Below are 19204 nucleotides of genomic sequence, written 5' to 3' on the forward strand. Positions count from 1 at the left end.
AAGGATAAAAACTGGCCTACAGGAGTAAAATATGCAAGGAAAGAGTAAAAGTGTGGCTGTTGGGTCTGCTGTTGGCTGCAACTGTGTATTCCCACCGAGGGTACCCGATCTGCTGAGTTGTTAGGAGCAGATTGTGCTTGAGCAATAGAAAATCTAAAAGTCAGGTTAGGTTGTTTATCATAACTATATTGTTAAACTGCACATGCTTATGGATTTTAAGTAATTACCATTTTTGCTGTCTGTACAGATTATTCAGCTCACTTTGATGTATCTTGAAAGGATTGTAAGTATTACCGTCAGGTGATTTTCAGTGATACCTAGAGAAGTAGTTAATTGATCTTGGAAAAAATGAGTATATGCATTAGAATGATTCTTTTTTTAAAAACTACTATTAAGAGTTGGTAGCTGGTAACTATTACCATCTCCTCTAGCTCTTATTTAGGTGTAGCTCAGGTAAAGCTGTATTCATTTGATTAGGGATTTTGCCTAGCAGAGATTGTAAGATTTGCTTCCAAGTGTTATGTTATACTTATTTAATTTACAATAATAACAGAAATTATCTAAAGATTTCTAAAAAGCCGTTTTAAATTATAGTAATATACAGTTAGAGCAATAGGATAGAAAGTTATTAAATAACTTTGTAGATACAAACAGAAGTTTTAATTAAAATTGTTTAGGTTACCTCATGCTTCCATAAAGTCAGCACACAATACAGGAAGTACAGAACACTAGATAATAAATTCTAGTATGTTAAAACATGTGGCAATTGAAAAATAAAGCAGAATAAATAGCAAAAGTGCCAAAAAAAAAAAAAAAATCCCAATGTATTTCTTCAGTGATTGTGGAACTCTTGTCTTCTTTATGCAGACATTTCTGTCAAGGCCAGTGCTTTCCTAAGCCTTGCGAAGAAATATACCACCACAGAAATAGAAGCAGATACTGTTTCATCTCTCATACGCTGTGTAACCTCAATACTGGTAGGGGTGTTTTGCTTGTTACTAGCTACATCTGTTTTAAAAACTGTACTGTTGGACAGAAATTCTGCTTAGCATTTCTGTGCAAGCACATAAAACAATGAATCTGACAAACAATGCACACTACTGAACACTTTAAAAAACGCTAAATAGCATTTAGTACAGAATTTCTGAGTGATATTATAACAGCATTGTTCTTGTGAAAGATAGGCAGCAATCATGCTAGTTAAGCAAGCAGTATTATTTCTTTGTTGGGAGCTTCTTGCATTATTTTTATGAATATAATACTGCTTGACTATTGTTGTTTCTTATTGTTTCATGTTGCTTTACTATTTGCATTCAAAGGGTTATCTCTTGCTAAGTTTACATCTTATGTCCGTAGGACACAAGGAATAGCTTTAAATAATCCCTTTGCCAACATTTAGTAGACGGTGCTGAGTGCTAACAGTGCTTTGAATTTTATCTCCAGTATCTCAGGGTGTGATACCAGATATAAGTCGAGGAGTTTCCGTAGACTTAGATTGAACAAACCTTCTTTGGTTAAAAAGTAAAATCCCCAGAAATTACTGAGAGGCACCCTCCAGCAGACAGAAGCCTTCTCGGAAGATAATGAGGCTAGGATAAATTGGCCCTAACATTTATGTTTCCCCTCAGTAAGATACAGGAAGAATTTGTAATAATTCCTTTCTTTTAATTCTTCCTTCTGTTTTCTACATACCCATGTGCAATTAGACAGTATTAATTTTGAAAGAGTTGTTCTGGGTCTCTGTATTTACAGAATGGTCTCAGCTCTTCTTGTAGTTGAAATGCTATCTGTTGCTTTTGCCGAGAAACTGGTGAATGAGGGTTTAGTTACCTGGGGCATTATGACTCAAGGAATGTTGCAGTTCTATCTCAAGGGTCTGATCTTTCTGGGGATGCATTTTTAAGAAGCCCTCAAAGATTTCAGACTGCAAAGGTGAAGATTACCCTACAAGAGACATAAAGCCTAGCTGAAGAAATATGAAAGATAATTGTAGCTTTTGTGTAGCAGTGGGTAGGCTGCCTGATGAACCTGTGCTTTCCCTTAGTCTTTAGGTCTTTGAACTGATGCTCTTTGATCTGTTTGTAATGACAATTAGTTGGAGGTCTCAAGGTGGATCTTTACAGTGAATAATATATTAATATGCTGAATGCTTCCAAATGGATGTTTGGGGCGTATGTATTTATTTATTTGTTTTGTCAGAAAATTTTTTTGATGGGTGGCCAAATCGATGTAAAATTAAATAGATAACAGTGTACAAACTTTAAATAGTTATGGCTACTATGAGCTACTCTTGGTACGAGCTTTCTTTGTGAACCAAGTATAGCATCTGTCTTTCATGTATTCTGCATTTGTATTGACGTAATGATTCTGAACTTAGAATCAATACGCTGAGAGAATTAGTCATTATATATGAGTATTGTGTTCTTTCCCAGGGAATTTAATCAGTAACACCATACGCAATTAATTTGAACAAATCTAAGCAGGTTACAACAGGATCAGGAGCAAGCATATATTCATAACAATCAGGCAACACCTATATTAACTGTTCAGATTAAAATTATAATTTGTATTAAAATTCAAGTGAGGCCCATTTGCCTTTAACCAGTTTCTTGGAAATAATCACTGCTGAAGTACATATTGAGCCATTTCATTAACCTTTAAAAGAATGCCTCTAAGTGTTGCTCCTTGGCTGAGATGTTAATATGCTAGTCATGCTGATGACCTGTTCACAAAAGCTGAATTACCAGCTGCATTTGCATTGATCTGCGGATGAAGAGTGCTATTTTAGAGCTGAGTAGTGTTCTCAAACCACAACTGTATATACTTATTTGAGTGATAATACAGCAAACATTAATTATGTTGATGAAAATGCATCAGTTTTAATGTGATGAGTATGAAATACATATTTTTATATATATAATGAGAAATCTTATACAATGAATAATAATTTGTCCATCAGAGACACCAAGATAGACAGATACCACACTCCTAAAAGCTTCTTGTGTGAAGGGGTGAGACACAGGGCAAGAAATTAAGTGATCTCAGTGGGGAAAGTTGCTTGTCTAGCATTACACAACTGATTTTTGCCTCAAAGAATAAAATTGTCTGTTTTCAGAGGGGAGCTTGTCTTCTGATACACTGACTGGCTGCAGGTTCACTAGCTCATTGGGCTCCTGATCAGTGAGGTGCCTTCCTTAGAAGCTGTGCCTAAATTCAAGGTCTAACACAGCCCAAAACTCAAGCAGGAAGTCAGCTCGGACTCGGAAATTGGGCAGTGAATGAGGAGGTGCACACAGAGATCCAAGAGCTCGCCTAGGGGCAGGTGACGGGTGCAGGAACAGGAATGGGCTTTTTTTTGTGTCTCTGACCCAGCTCCTGCTGCTCAGCAGTGTCTGGATCACCCTATCTCAGCTGTTTGTGTTGTGCAGTGGCAAGGAGGCAAAGACAGGACAGGATTTGAATTGAGACCATGGATGATACAGAGATGTCAGAAACACTGAAACATGTCTAGAAGTTTGTGAATGGGTGCTTTGTCCTGTATTGGCTGCCATAACCTGGTCATTACTCTGGTCATCAAGTTTATCCTCCTGATGCAATTAAAAAAGGTAATACAAGTTATTTAGAACTACAGTGTTAGGCTGTTGTGGAGGTCACCCTTTAATCCTGGCCTGACAGTTTAGTTAGTTTTTAATTCCATCATTACCATGTCTCTGAATTGAAAGCTAGTGACAAGAGAAACATCTCTGGTTCATTCCTCTAATATTTCTGTCTAACTTAGCATGTCTCAAAGGTAGGGGTTTAAATCTAAAAGTAGGTAAAAGTGCTGCCTTGAAAGCAGTCGTATGCTCTATAACTACAAATGAGTAGAAGCAAGATGTATTAGCAGTACTTACATGTCTGCATGCATTAAAAGAAAAATGTGAAATAGAAAATGTTAGGTAGAGGAAAAAAGAAGGCACATTGTAAGATTTGGGTTTCTTACTGTGTGAATGGCGAAGTCTTTTGTTGGTGATGATCTTTTTTGTGTAGGTATACCTAACCTGTTCCTGGTTTAGGAATTTCCAGAAAGTGGTAATAGTAATACAGTTATTCTCCCTCAAATAAGAAGAAATAGAAGAGATTCAAAGGATTTTTCTAAGGGAAAGAAAGATGTGGTCACAGACTGTAAGGAAGAAGAAATGTGGACAGATATATCCAATAGCTAGTAAATCACTAAAAACTAGGGCTAACGGGTTTGTATCGTAAAGCAAAACAAAAAGTTAAGTCACACATCATGCATTACGATTACTTTGAGGACTTGATGGGAACATTGCCTAGATTATCCATTTATAAATAAGAGATTTTTTTCATTGAATTAAAGCATAAAGTCTGTCCCAGCCTCACCATGTGAAACTGAAATTACAGTAGTTAAACCTCATCAGCTTGCAGCCTCCTCATATGAGGCACAATATCAAATAATCCTCTTCAACTGTTCCTCAACCTCTCTGTGGTTGCTAGAGTTACAGCTGATGACTGCTACTGTGTGTTGTGCTTCCTGGCAAGTCTCAAGTGTGTTGCTTCAGACAGAGACCAGCTCTTTTATAGGTAACTGGAGAGTTCAGACTGAGGCTATTCAGAATACAAATGTATTTTGTTTTTAAGAATCGGTGTGTATGCTTATGACAGTGATAGTTTGATATGTGAGAGTTTGACTAGTCAGTGCCTGTCTGGGAAACATACTGCAGTCTCTAGTCTGTGAGTTAGCTTGTAAGGGAATACATTTTTACATATCATAAAAATTACTTAATGGTGATAGAATTCTGTTCTGATTCTTCTGCTGCTGATATTTTAACATGAAGCATTTTGTATTTTGTAAGAGCAAGCAAGATGTAATTAGAGGAGAACTAACTGAAGCTCTCTTCTCTTTACATTGCAACTTGGAGACATGAGTGAATTAAAAAAAAAAGTCCATTGAAGTACCAAACAACCGATATATCAGTACAGTTGGTAACAAAAGTATGTGTGGTTTATTGATTATTCTGACCATTCCAGACATATAATCCCAGAGATTATTCTCTTTTGAAAAAATGCTGGTTTTCTGGTAATTGTTTAAAGCTTTGGACACTGAAATCTTACGCTTGCACAGCAAGCTGACAAATGTGATCAGTGGCATTCTAAGCTTTCACAATTTATAGTGTGCCATCACTCTGCCCTCTGAATAAAGGCAGAGGTTTGTATGTTTTTAGTAATCGCAAGTGGCTCTTTGAGCCAAATGTATGTTTGCAGAAGTCATTTGTTTTCAGATGTCCCATTCCTGGTCAGGAGTACATCCAGAATGGTAAACACGATGTTCAGTCTTTGGATCAGTATACTTTAACACTGAGATCTGTTAGTGTCAGCAAGGGTCCCTGTGGATGACTGTTGCAGTGATGGGACTTAAGAAAGGGTCATTATACACAGCGGAGTATAATCACTAGATTAATTTATAAAGTCTTCTATACACTTTGTTGAGGGCAACTTTTTATTGCGATTTGTGGTACTGCATACTAAAGCCTAGGTTTTTATAGGCGAATTCTTAATTCAGATTCATATGAGTCATCCCTATCCATTTAGACTTCAGAAACCCAGTGGAGTAAGGATCGAGTCATTCACCTCAGTGCTTCCAGTGTTTGGGCTTGCAGTGATATGTACAAGCTGTCTTAATTCAATTCTGTTTGACTTCTCTGTTACTCTGTTAGCCTTCCTAATGTTGTTTTTAACATGCCTTTTTTTTGTAATGCAATCAAATTAAGGAAGAAAAGGTCAGTAATAGGAGATCTCCCTTGGAGGAGTTTGTGCCACCTGTGTCCATGTCCCTTGTGTCCTGGTGACAGAAGCTGGCATTCAGCTGCTGTGGTATTAACTTAATTTGCAAGTGGCATCACCTTTTGTGTGCAGTAATAAAAGGGAAAGTGAGCATTTTGCATTCAGTATTATTCAAGTCTTTTACTTTGACCTTTATTTTAAAATATAGCACAGTACTGATGAGTATTAATCTGCGTTTTCAAACATACTGTTTCAAGTGTATCCCAAGACTACAAAAGAAGGTCTTGTTCTGAGTCTCAGTGGAAGGTTGCTTAGGAGATACATGTGTGGGTAGGAGGTCAGAAAAAGAATTATTTTAAAAATTGTTTTTATTACTTACTTCCCCCCAGAAAGCCCATAAACCTTTCTGTTATTTGAACTTTCCAAATATTCCAATGAGCGCAACACAGCAGAGAAATGTTTTTGGGTTGAACTTTGTCCTATAAGATATTTGGTGTCTGCACTGTTAGAGTAATGCAAAGTTTGAGGTTCCTGATCTTTCTTCCTCTACCAAGTCAAGTTTTCCTTCAAAGTACTTTTACATATGGCTGTTGCCGCAAGTAGATTATGTGAATTTCTTCAGAGACTGACACTGATTGTAGCTGACTGGAGAGTTAGTGTTTAGAATGACATGCCTGAAAAGCCACAGCCGCAGTCTGAGAAAGGTTTAGACTTGACTGAATTACTTGTTGCAAATCAGTTGTGTAGATTTGTGGGAATGAGCCATTGCAGGTGGGCTCGGGGAAGAACTTTCAAAAGTGGGTCCTAACTTAAAACTTCACAGTTTCCAGTGCATACTTGTTACATAAAAGTAACATATAACTGTGTGTTATGTAACTATAGCAAGTAGCTGTAATGTAGCTGGTGAATGTAAATAGCTTACTAGAGGCCTAACACAGGGAACAGCCAATACACATTTGCCTGTAGAAATCAATGTTGATTACAAAAGCAGTTGTTTCCTCAAAACTTGTTTGTTAGAGTTCTTGCAGTTGAAAAGAGGGATGAATGCAGTAAAACAAGACAGCTATTTGGCTTCTGAGAAATATTCACAAACATGGAATTAGGGCTTTTATTTGTTGCTGTTCTGCTTTGTTTGTTTTCAGATAATGTTGCAGCACAGAAAATCTGGGGATGCAGAAAAAGAATAATGAGTAAACCTGCATTTAAATGAGTTCAAAGAACGTCTTTCATACTGGCGGAGCGGTTTTTGGAACTTAAAAGAATTTGCTTTGAATTTACTTAGCTTGCATTCATACTTTCCTTTCTTCTGTCAGTTCCTTGTAATTTCATTGATACGTGTATCAACTGTGATTCAAAAATATTGTATAATGATGGCATAATTAATATGACAGGCAACATGTGAAGGAACCTTGTGGTTTACCAACAATAGCTTTATGAGATTAGGCTGGAGTTCTCAAACTGACCCATGTGAGTTGTTTACTTAATTTCTCATAATGCTGAAAATCAAGTTGTGTTAGCTGAGTGAGCAGCAAAGTCTTACAGTCTTTGCTGCTTACCAGTTGGGCTTCTTGCCTTAGTGGAGCCAGTCATAATTCTCAATTAGTTTCAGGATAATAACTTCAGAGAGTAATTTTGATCTCAACTACAAAATTACTTCTTTAAATGCATAAGACAGTCTGAGATACAAATGAAAAATTATTCATTAGGAAAAATGGAACATAGAACAAAAAAACAGAACACAAACTTTTTTGTTTTAGTACAAGAGTTTTTTGTCTTTGGAAGGATGAAATGGCTTGGTCTTGCATGTATCAGCCTTACGGCTTTTGCCCAGTAGTATTTCCCATCAAAACAGATCAAAAATCCTGTTAACCTGAATGAATAGCGTTAACCAGCTGGTAGTACCTGCTTTCAGTGTCCTGTGTGAGTTCAGTGATCTCAGTCCAGGCCCTGCCCAGCGTGACAACACTCAGTACAAAATGTATCAGCAGTATTTAGGAACTTCGTGGTTGTTTTGGCTGTAGGGCTCAGGCGTGAATGAACGTGACTTGTAAATAAATGCCTTCTATTCCCTAGGAAAAGGTTATTCATTTTAGGGTAACTGTGTAGCTTGTGGATTATCCTGGTCCCTGGGTATCTCTGTGATAACTGCCTCAGCTACGAGTAGCAGACTGTTCTTTCTCTTGATCATATTACAATGAGTTGTCCTTTTGGTGTGGAAGGTTCGACATTTAATTGCACAGTCACAAATGGTTTCTTGTTACCTGTAGCCTAGACACACTGGAATTTGTGTGCTGTACTGTGTAGCTCTGTGTCAGTACATGAGGCTTCTGGTCTCTCGATTTATCAGCTTAATACCTGTCAGATTCATACCACAAATTAAGAATAAAAATGAAAGTTCTCTTTTGTGAATTCCCTTCACTAGAGGTAATCTAAAGGCTTGATTTCTTCAGTTTTTCTGGTGCATTCACTGCACATAGCAATAATTATCTGAGATAAAAATCCACTGTACTTTGACTCCTGTTGATAGTGAAGCTCATTACACCCCCATTATAATTATTACCCTCCTCATGTATACCACTTCAAAAGCAGGCATCCAGGGGATGCTGTTTTAAGAAACTATTTAAGTGATCAGGATGAATTATGTAAGAAACTAACAGTATGTTCCCTCTATATCACTTCAAATCTTACAAAATTTGGGGTGCATAATAATCAGAATTATATAAATAGTGTTATTCTGTCTAACAGTTCTCTGATACTTTCTCAACATTATTTGCTCCACTAATACAAATTCACCTCTGGGAGTAGTCTTATTAAAGGCAATATAGGAGTAAAAGCCATGGCCAACAAATGGCATCTCTGCCTGCAATACTCAAGTAAATGTATGTCCTGCAAAGTGTAGCACAGGCAAGGGGCAGTTAGCAGAGGTAGGAGTGCAACTAATAGCTAATAAAAATCACTTTTAAGAAAAAAAAAAAGACATTTGCCGTTTCATCGCTGAAACTGTACCATTCATAACACAAGACTTTCAGATATCTGTATGTGACAACTTCAGGTATGTAGTGGGGATCAGATAACCCAAAGCCAACGAGATGAAAACGATCAGAAACATAGCATTCCGTGACTCACACCTATATCTGTAAGAACTGTCCTGTTACATGCAGGAGATAATGCAAGCTTACACTGGAATATGAATTTCATTTCAGTGCTGAAGAGCTTCACTTCCAAGATCACAGCATTCAACATATGAAGGCCTGCTTTACTGGTAAAGACAGTTGAATTTTTTAGGAATGCATTTCTGCTGTGTGAATGTTGTACTTCTTAGCACTTATAACCCTAATAAATGATGCAGGTATTGTACATGTCTGAGGACGCTCTTTGAAAATAAGGGACTGCACAGTTAGTTCAGGGAGTAGAACAAACTTGACAAATATATCGATGCAGGTCTTGTAAAACCAAAGTCCCATTTAACTTGCCATGGTAGCACTGGCTGTGTAGAGGCTACTAAAACCAGCCTTTTTGAAGCTAAAATTAGTTGCTTGCACTATGAACTTGCATTAGATATCTGGTAAAAAAAAAGAAATGCCTCTTTTATGGTTTTCTGACCATGTTTTGATGAAATTTTAGTGCACGCAGGGGTTTTTTTCCCGTGGAATAACAGTATTTATTTGTAGTATCTCGTCTTCTTGCTGAACAGTTGCAACAGTAAAGCTTACCTGATTGAGAAAAAGCAGCAGTGAGGATCTAGGCTGCTTGCTTTGCATCCTAAATGTAATAATGAGATCAAGTTGTTTATATTGGAGATAGGCCCAGGTCTATTTTGGAGTCAATGCTTCTGGTTCTCTAAAGTTTTGCTATTTGGATTGAGATCTTATTTAGACTTGTCTTATATTCCGGTATATGGGAAATATCATGCATGAAATATCATACATGAAAATCTAATCTGGAAATACCATGTATTTGTGTGCACAGCTTCTGGTGATTTATTAAGTAACAGCTCTTTCAATTAAACGTTTTACTTTCGGTCACAATGAAGAAAACTGGTAATAGTTTGACTCAGTAGAGATTTTAAAATTCCTTTTAAATATGTAAATAAACTACTCTGTCCCTCCTGCTTGTTCTGGGTGTAGAAGACTTGCTGATTCCATTGAAGTTGCAAGAGTAGTTAAAAAATGGGGTTTGAGGGTATAAAATGAAATACCTGTAGATTGTCCTGATCTTTACAAATACATTTAATACAGAAAAAAACATAAACAATTACTGCATTTTAAAGGAAAATAAAAGTCCACAGAATAGTAAGGTGAACTTCGTATGCAGATATGCATACCCAAATAAAGTAGTTGCTTGTTTTCATTTGTTTTTTTTTCCTTTTAAATTCTTGTCAGGTTATTTTACTGCCTTATGCTACTCTCTGATTTAGTGGTAGAAGTGTTAGAATGATCTGTATTTAGCATGGCTTCTCTTGTTTCTTTCTTAAACATGGACAACTTTGAGTAACAACAACACAATTTTGGTATTTTGGGGTGTGTTACAGATTAAACATCATTTTGTCCATGCTACAAAAATGAGATTTCCCTTTGTTCTTGTTTTTCCACAGAGATATAAAATCTTTTGGCTAAGAAATAAGATTGCCCTCTCCCCACCCACCCCTTGAATTTTGTGTTCACTTTGTTGTACTAAATCCCCCCCAACTCATGCACAAAACCACAGTGATGTATGTGAAGTGGGAATCTCTGAAATATGGAACCTGAAAGGTTGGAAGCATCCAGATGTGAGCCAGGATCTCTTCTGCCAGCAGAAAATATGGGAGAGTCTTAGGCAATTTAGTGCAGAGTGCCAGAAACCTGGTTCTTATCAGGCAGTGTTAGTAGACTTCAAAGGATGCTTTGTGACTGAACATCGCTTCCTGTGCTGTAACAGTGAGGCGTCCAGAACAGAGTGAGCATGTTTCCCAGTTTGTCAGGATGTCTCAGAAGGGAAAGAGGAAGGATCAGCATTTTCTGTAACCCAATACTTAATAAAACATGAAATAACTTTTAGGATGAGTGGGAAACATATTGCAGTCCTTCTGTTTTCCATTCTTGTGAGAGTCTGGAATATTTTTTTTGAGAATGCTATTTTGGTGGCAAAAACACTTAAAAGAAATGCTGCAGGGTGCCTCTACAAACATGTAGAAGTGGAGTTGTGTAGTTAGATAGTATGTGGATTCTTGGCATGGGTCTTACTAGGTATAACTTAACTGTTCTCCCAGAGATACCCAGTGTAACAGAGTGGCATATTACTCCACTGTATAGACAATGAGGAGTTGAAATAGGTCTGCACCACTGTTGTATGATGTGTTTTGTAGTTGTAACATGCCATGAGGCTTCCTAGAATAAACCTGCGCAAAATCTTCTCTCTGCTTTCTTAGAAGTGGTTTTAAGACAAATCACCAAACAGATTTTGTGGTTTTAAATATTTCATTCACAAGTATTTGAGAGATGAATAGCTTTGTAATATCTGAGCAAAATTCAGCCATGCTTTATGTAAAGATGGCAACAAATGTTCTCTGAGACAAAGTACAAACTGATTGGATGGGATATTTAAATAATATATTGCTAACTGTCTTTTTTTATGTCTTACTCTGTAACACGAAATGAAAATATGAGAGGATTGGTGTACTTTAGTTGACCAGTGTATTACAGTAAAATAATTTTCAAATGAATAAGCAACATATTCTTGCTTGAATTTGTTACCACATTTGAAAAGTCAAAAGTGAAGAGTGCTCTGGGTTTTGGTATTGATTTTTTTTTTTAAACCAGAATTTTAATAGACTTATATCTAACTGTTCAAGAAAGATGTATTTTTGTCACATACCTCTCAGAACAATTAATCTTAAAAAAAATCTCGAGTTTGCATTATTGCATGTTTGTCAGAGAGGCCGATATGCTAACAAATTTTGGGGGAAAGATTCAGTATTTATGTGCTGAGTTTTGAGTAAGGCTGATTGTTTTATGATTATCCACCATACAATTAGATCTCTCTGAATCCTGAGGAAATATGCCTTTGTCAGTAGAGCAGGAAATTGTGAGTTAAGGAGTCTAATCTCAGGGTTTCCATGAAAACTTACTTAAGTTACAAATGCTCTGTTTTTCCAATTTTCCGTATGTAGAACATGAATAAATGTACTTTAATTTTCTTTATAGGGGTAGCTGTGTTTTAATTCAGTTGAGTTGTATTTTAATTTCCTTTATAAAGTATTTTGAGAACTGTAGGTGAGGTTTTTTTATAGACCAGATATTTATTGGCAGGGATTTGTGTTGGATTTACTGTAGGCTAAGATAACTTTTCTTTGCCAGCTGTTACGAACAACTTCAAGAGTATAAAAGTACCCACTCTGGGGAAAATTGGTTACTTTATAATTCTATCCGATGAGCCATATTGGACTAACTAGGAGCCCAAAGGCTTAAAGTGCTGCTTGAGAAAGTACAGCTTTTCATTTTACAGGGAGTCTGTGTCCCCTGACAATTTATGGACTAGGCATGGCTGTAGTGAGGCCTCTGTAAGTTTTAGATAGTGAAAGATGAGTAGGAAAAATTTTATCTCTAATTCTGTCTAGGGCACCCAAAGCTAATATTGTTCCATCTCACTAAGATTTGTTAAACAAACTATCTACAAAGATCAGATTTATTTAGCCATTATTGAATTACTCCGGCTCCTGTAAAATACGAGGTTAAAGCACACTAAAAGGTGATTTTGTAAATAGAGCCCATTCCATTTCTATTGTATAAACAGAGCTTAGTGTCACAGATTCATACATTTGTATGCTGCAGTTGTCTCACTACTGAAGTACACCAAATAAGGTCTCGAAATAGAGAGTGTTTAGCTTTCCAGGTACTGAGTGAGATCACCAAATGGTCAGATGAATTTTTTTTTGTCTAAATCTTGCCTGATAGCAAAGCTTTTCTGAAAAGTTAAAGCTGCATGAAGTATTTGCTGTTATTTTTAGCCATTAGAGGATATGCTCTTGATTGTACTTCTTACCAGTTCCTAAGGCCATAAATATGAATTGATAATTTGGAAATATGTGATTGTGTCTTCTGTAGAAAAAGATACAGTTTTGCTGATTAGGAATTTTTTTGTATGAATTCCTGAAGTTACTCAAATGATGCCATTTATGTTTTAAAGTGATGTCCTTGCAGATGGTAACTGGCATTGGTTGCTGTGCTACTTAGTTTCCATAACCGTGATCTTTTTAGAGGCACTTGTGGCATTAGCCCCTCTAAAATACAACAAAAACTGTCAGTCTGTTTCTATTTCCACTTGAAATAAAAATAATTGATGACAGCTTCTGGAGACCAGATTTTTTAGATGAGCCTTTGTGCCCTACAGTGAAGTAGAACTAAATGCCCTATTAAAGAGTTCCCACGTGACATGTATCTGACTAGTCAACTTATGTTTACAGGCTGGTGTTGGTGCACTCACATTCAAATAACAGAATGCACAACATTTTGGAGGTGTATTTTATAATTTGGAGTTGGGTTGGTGAAGTTTTTGGGGTCTGGGTCAGGCCTACTGGGTGGCATTAGTACAGCTAGTGTGTAGCTTGGTGTAGACACACCAATTGTCTGTTCATTGTTGGGATTGCAGTTTATATGTGTAAAGTAAAGAATAAATCTCTTCTAAGCTTGAAAGATACCATGTATCCCTTCTGCATTTATGACTCCAGACCTAAGTTTTAAGCAAGTAACATCTGTTGTGTCAGGGTGGAATCAAGGTTGCTTGCAGGAATATAAAAGCTGATTGTTTTCTGCAGTAATGAAATCAGCTTCAATTTTCCATCCATTTTGAAGAAAAAAGGGACAAAACTGTCATGTTTTTCAATTGGTTATAATTGTTTAGATATATTTTTAATGTGTGTTTCCATACGTTAATATAATTGAATTTATGTTTTAATATTAAGTTTAAAACTTAATCCAATTTAATTTAGGTAGCAGAAGGTGTGTGGGTATGATTTTTGGCCTAGGAATATGATCTGGGACTATGAAATTGAGATTATTTGCTTTTGGAAATGAGAATCTGTTGCCATGCCACACTTAACTGTAAAGCACAGAGCAAGTTTTACAGTCTGATCTTAAGCAAATTTTCAGCTCTGTGATAGGAAAAACTCCCATTTGGGGTGAGGAGGTATATAGGATACCATGGTAGCATGAAGTTTAGTTTCTCTGCTAAGGTGACTAAGCAGGAGACCAGCTACAGCCAATCTTTTGTCAAATGAACAGGATTACTACCTCCCATTCATTGTGGGCGGACTGCCATATAGGGGTCAAGAGCTGCCTTTGTCACTACAGATCCCACTCCAGTAGGGTGAGCTCTGTTATGGAAGGGCTGATTTGTCCGAGTCATCAGTGGACTTCATAGCCCTGTTTGAGGTCCCTTCGGCTATCGAGGCTGTGGTTAATAACAGCAGTCTATCTGCTTAAATGGACAGCTTTTACAGAAATCAGTGAGAGGCATCACTGAGATTCCAAAGACTCCTTTTGAAAATTTAGCTCAAGTGCTCGATACCTCTTTATTTTGAACAGAGATTGCATCATCGTAACTTCACTCCTTACTAAATACGCCAGAGGCTTGAGCAGCCTCTGTAAACTTGTGGGGGTGTTTTGTTTTGTTTCTGCAGACACATCTGCAGAACAAACTGCGGACATCACTGGTATTCAGTGTAATTTGTAAGTTCACACTTTTTGATTTTTTTTTTTTTTTTTTTTTTTTTACAGATTAGTTCAATTAAGCTAGACATCTTGTTTATAATGGCTTCTTGCCTGATAGCAGCCTATGGACAGAAGAGACAAGATGAGAGTAGCTAGGCAATGTTTGCTTACCTTCTTTAGAAAGAGGGAAGGAAGTTTAGGGAGAAACTGGTACATGAACATTTCAATGGCGAGTCTGCAAAAACACTTTCCTCCTTCCCTTCTCCTTCTGACGAATCCTTAGTCTGAATGGCTACTGCTTTATTCATCAGTATGAGTAATACACCTAATTAAACTTCTTGTATCATAGTGGATCAACGTTTTTACTAAGTTTGTACTAAGATTTTCATTAGCTGTAAATTGTTACTGACTTAAGTGGAAGTTAAGGTGAGACAGTAAGTGCTGCTTAAATTCCCGTACCCTGCATCTTGAACTGCTTCATGGAATGAGTCCTATACAGGATGACAGGATTTCAGTTAAACCATCAGGCTGTGAAGTGATCACAAGGGAACAAGAAGGCATCTCCATTAGAGCTACTGACACCTTGAGGTGGTTGCATCTCTGTAATTACAGTCATGTAATCAAGCATGGAAACCAGTTCACATGTATTTTGCCTTTCGGAGTAGGTTTTTTTCCAGAAGGGTAGTTAGTTGTTGAACTAGACTCTAATTAAAATCGTGTATAAGAATAATCCAGGGGAAAGGGACAGAATGAAGAAAGGAAGAATTTATGAAGTGTATGTGGGAGCAAAACCAGATGAGACCATGGAGTTCTCAGTTCTCTCAGATCTGCATTTCACCTGTTCTCAGTTTCAAACACTATTTTTTGCCAGTTTGCATGGTGCAGTGGTAGCATTGTTGTAAGCTGTATTTCTCTGCTTCAAATTACAATGACAATAATGAAATAGAACTAACAAAGTCAACTACAATCTAAATAAACTTTTTCTAGAATCCAGTTTTCACTGAAGACCAAGAAATTGTCAGGATTCGAGAAAAACTAGTTTTAATGAATGTATGTGAATTATTATGTGAAATTACCCATGGAGTAACTTTCCAAAACAGTTAGTCACTTCAGCAGTTTTATTCTGTTTTAAAAAAATAACTGTTCTTGCAGTGATTTACATGTATTTTAAAAATACAGTTGAGATGCTAATAACAAATTTGAATAAATTTGAGTTGCCTGAATTTGAAAGTGTATTTTAGTTTTCTAAGGAAAAGGAAGTTAAAACTTTTCTGTCTATTTCTAGATTGTCCACGTAACCTTATCGTTGCAACATTTGTTATTTTTCTTCCATTTCTCTATCATTTGTTGACTTTGTATTGTCCTTTATTTAGTTTGCAAGCTATGTTGAAGGTAGGAACAGCTCTTTTGATCTATGATGTCTCGAGCATACTTCTGGGCATAATTATAATCATAAAAATCTTTGAAACCTTTCCACCTGATGTCTTGTTATCACTAAAGTTGAGATGTTCTATACTGGCACCATAAAAAAAAATTAAATAAAGTCTTTTTTTAGCCTTCGAACACTTAGGAAATAATAAAAACAACTAAACAAGACTGCAGTTTACATCTTTGTAGCATACAAAAATATCTGTTTCATTGCAATATCTTAAATTCTCCCTTAATCTCTCAAACCCCTATGAATAAAGCATTGGATTACCAAGTAATACCCTTCATCACAAGGAATTAGGCACTTTAGCTTTAGGCTCCATCTAAACCATTGCATTAGGAGAGATGTTACTGACGTCATGTTTTCCAAGTTGCAGTTGACTCACGTGGTGCCTTTCCTCATCCTTTAAGATCTTGCTGAGATAAAATGTGTCTCTTGTGACTCTTAATTCTCTCTTTTTGGGTGGCTTTGAGGCACTAGCATGCATATGGTTTTGTAAGAGACAAAAGTAGGAAACTTAGTTCCTGTTCATGTGTGTGCCAGTGAGCCTGTAACAGAGCTTTGACAAATTGTGTGATTTCCTTCCTCTGTAAGATTAATACATTAGGATAATATTTTACTTGCAAGAAGAGTGTTTTTAATTGAAGCCTTGATGTGCCAGTGTCTTCTGTCTGCAATATGCAAAAATTTAAAGGACATCCAGCTCATGATTCCCTCCTCCCTTTTCTCCAGCTATCATATTTTAAAACTTGCTGTGGTGTCAGAGCTTTTGTACTTCTGTATCATCAGAATTCTATTAGAATTCATAGAATAAAATGGATGGAATGCGTCTCTGTACTCAAATCCCTATTGCCTCCCCACTTCAGCTGGCCAGCAATGAGGAATGTAGCTGGCACCTGGTCAAAAACTGTCCAGCAAATTCCTGATTTTCAAAGGTACTATACCTCTTTAAGGCAGAGGAAATGTAGGAGTCAACAATGTGACCTTGAAGCATCATTCAGTCCTTAGTGTTTATAAAGAATTACATTCTTGCTACATGTTGTTAAAACAGATCTCAGTCTGAACCAAGTTGCTTTATGACACTTGCTGTGTAATCTTATCCCGTGAAAGAATTCCTGATTGCATTCATTTTTCTTCCTTTTTTACTAATATGCACGATAGTATGTTGGATCTACAGTAAGCATGAATTCCTTTGATTTAGTATGTCCCCATAATCTGGATAATTGCTTTGTGAAGCCATTTTAGTTGAGCATTTAATGGTTTGCTGGACAGCTGTTTATCTTGTAGATTATTGATGCTGCAGTCCATAACAAAACCAGCACGAGTTATGGTGGACTGATTTTTTTTTTTTACTTCATCACATCATCAAGCAGGTGTTGACTACCCTATTTACAAAATTGTCGCTTGATGTCATGTTTCCCTAGGAGTTGTAACATTCTGTCATCATATACTTAAGAGAATACTTACCAATAGAAGATGTAATTAGACAAATTATTATGGATTCATTGTGGTTCTGCATTTTTTTTGATATGTTAATTTAAAATAGTAAAAGTCAAATTGATCTTATAGTCTATAACACATCTGCAGCTTTCACCAGAAAGGTCGTTAGCCTGAAAGTTGGACTATAAGGTTTGCAGTCCTTCCTCACTTCACATACCCCAGACAACAGTGTTCTGTTCACCCTTGGCACTGCTGTAAACAAGAGCCTTTCTGGTTGGCTGAGTGATTATGTAAATACACGGGGCTTTTATAAAGCGTTTTAAGCATCCAATAGAACAGAATAACTTCTTTACAGTTTTTTCTTTTCTAACAATAATTACATAATTGGACAGGTTTTAAGTTATTTTTTTCTATCTGATATGTAGATGCCAGAGTCTCTTTTGAGCATTCTTACTAAAGAGTCCTAAAAATCATTCAGAAAAACAAATCTGCTAGGCTTCCCCCTATTATCAACATCCCAAAATGCCTTTGGCAATGAGTAAATGCCAAGCATTTGTTATTTGGCACTTGACTAGTCACTCATTTATTTAAACTGAAACATGTTGCATAAGACTGTGAAAGTTATGCTAAGCTAATAATTAAAAACAAAAAAAATAACCTCCCTTGATCCAGCCTTTCCAATTTCCATCTAAATAGTACCATCAGGGCAAAAATACACAGGACCGTATATCCCATTAAACGTATTTGACTGCCTGGTGTTGGCGAAACGTGCCGTTGGCTGTGAGCAATTGCAGGGGTGTTATTCTTGCACTCAGAAGGCTAGGTGTGTGTTACTGCAGTAAAACAGCTCCTTTTTCTTTTATCCTCCCTCCTCTCTTTATTTTTAGTCAAGTTTTGGTGATCTTTTCCAGATACCAGTACATGCATATTTATTAAGCATCGTTTGCTGCCTTGAAGATTCTATATAAGATCTTTAAGATACAGCTTTCCTTGCACACCCAGGACACAGTAGTTAAAAGCAGTTTTCTATTGTGGTATTGCCATCCTTTTTAATGCATGCACTTACTGACTTTTTCCTTCCTTCAGTTGGTATTTGGGTACCAACTGCTTGGTTTTGCTTTTGAAGGTCTTTATAATCTTGTCCCCACCTAACCTGATTTTCTCATTCTATTTTAGAATTTGATTCCTGTCTCCAGTCACTTTTTGTTATGAGCCCCGTCACCATTTTACTAGATTTTCCAGGCTAACTTGCTTGCTTGCCCCACGGTTGCCTTTCAGTTCTGGGAAAAAATATCTGCAAAACTAGCTCATCTTCATCTGTTCCTTTATTAAAATTCTTCTTTGCCATGGTGCCTACCAAAAATGTGTGGCTGCAAATCTGATATGCTATGACTACTTAGTCCTGTTGATCAGGAATCTAGATTGAGGGAAGAATTTTCTTATTGTTAATAAACAAAAAATATGTGTAGTAAAAAGAGAGTTAGTTAAGCCATGTATTTTAATGCCTTACTTATTGCTTCTGACCTGTACAGTATACTGTGGCAGCAGTCTGGTATTGCATGTGTACCAAAACTAGAAGTATGCTGACAGTAGGAACATAGATCAGTTGCAAGGGCTTGGATTGAAGAAGCAGAATGCTAAGAAGTGAGAGAAGATTAAAGAATTGCATTTTTATTCTGATTCTAAGGTGGCATTGCTTTGTGAAACTGGTTTTTTCCTCTTCTATGTCTCATATAATTCTTTCATTTGCTATTAAATAGAAACAGAAATGCCCTTATGTCTCTGGGTGCCCTGCAGAATGTTTAAAATACACATCAAACTACAATTTCCTTAATTTTGGCTCCCTGAGAGCCCCAAATCTTAG

At 36.7% G+C, this 19204-nt stretch overlaps 1 protein-coding gene across 4 annotated transcripts in view; it reads left to right on the plus strand.

The window, feature by feature from the left end:
- The window catches only part of SMPD3 (sphingomyelin phosphodiesterase 3), a 120730-nt gene that overhangs the window by 61881 nt on the left and 39645 nt on the right, over nt 1–19204 (plus strand). For 2 of the 4 annotated variants that reach the window (XM_074839403.1, XM_074839404.1), the window contains exon 2: nt 8988–9046. The exons of 1 other annotated variant lie outside the window; for it this stretch is intronic. The gene's annotated coding sequence lies outside the window, so the exon portion shown is untranslated. Of the gene's footprint in view, nt 1–867; nt 978–8987; nt 9047–19204 lie in introns of all 4 variants that reach the window. One more of the 4 variants, XM_074839402.1, reaches the window with a different exon arrangement.

The sequence above is a fragment of the Strix aluco genome, chromosome 14, assembly GCF_031877795.1.
Source record: "Strix aluco isolate bStrAlu1 chromosome 14, bStrAlu1.hap1, whole genome shotgun sequence".
In the NCBI taxonomy this organism is placed as follows: domain Eukaryota; kingdom Metazoa; phylum Chordata; class Aves; order Strigiformes; family Strigidae; genus Strix; species Strix aluco.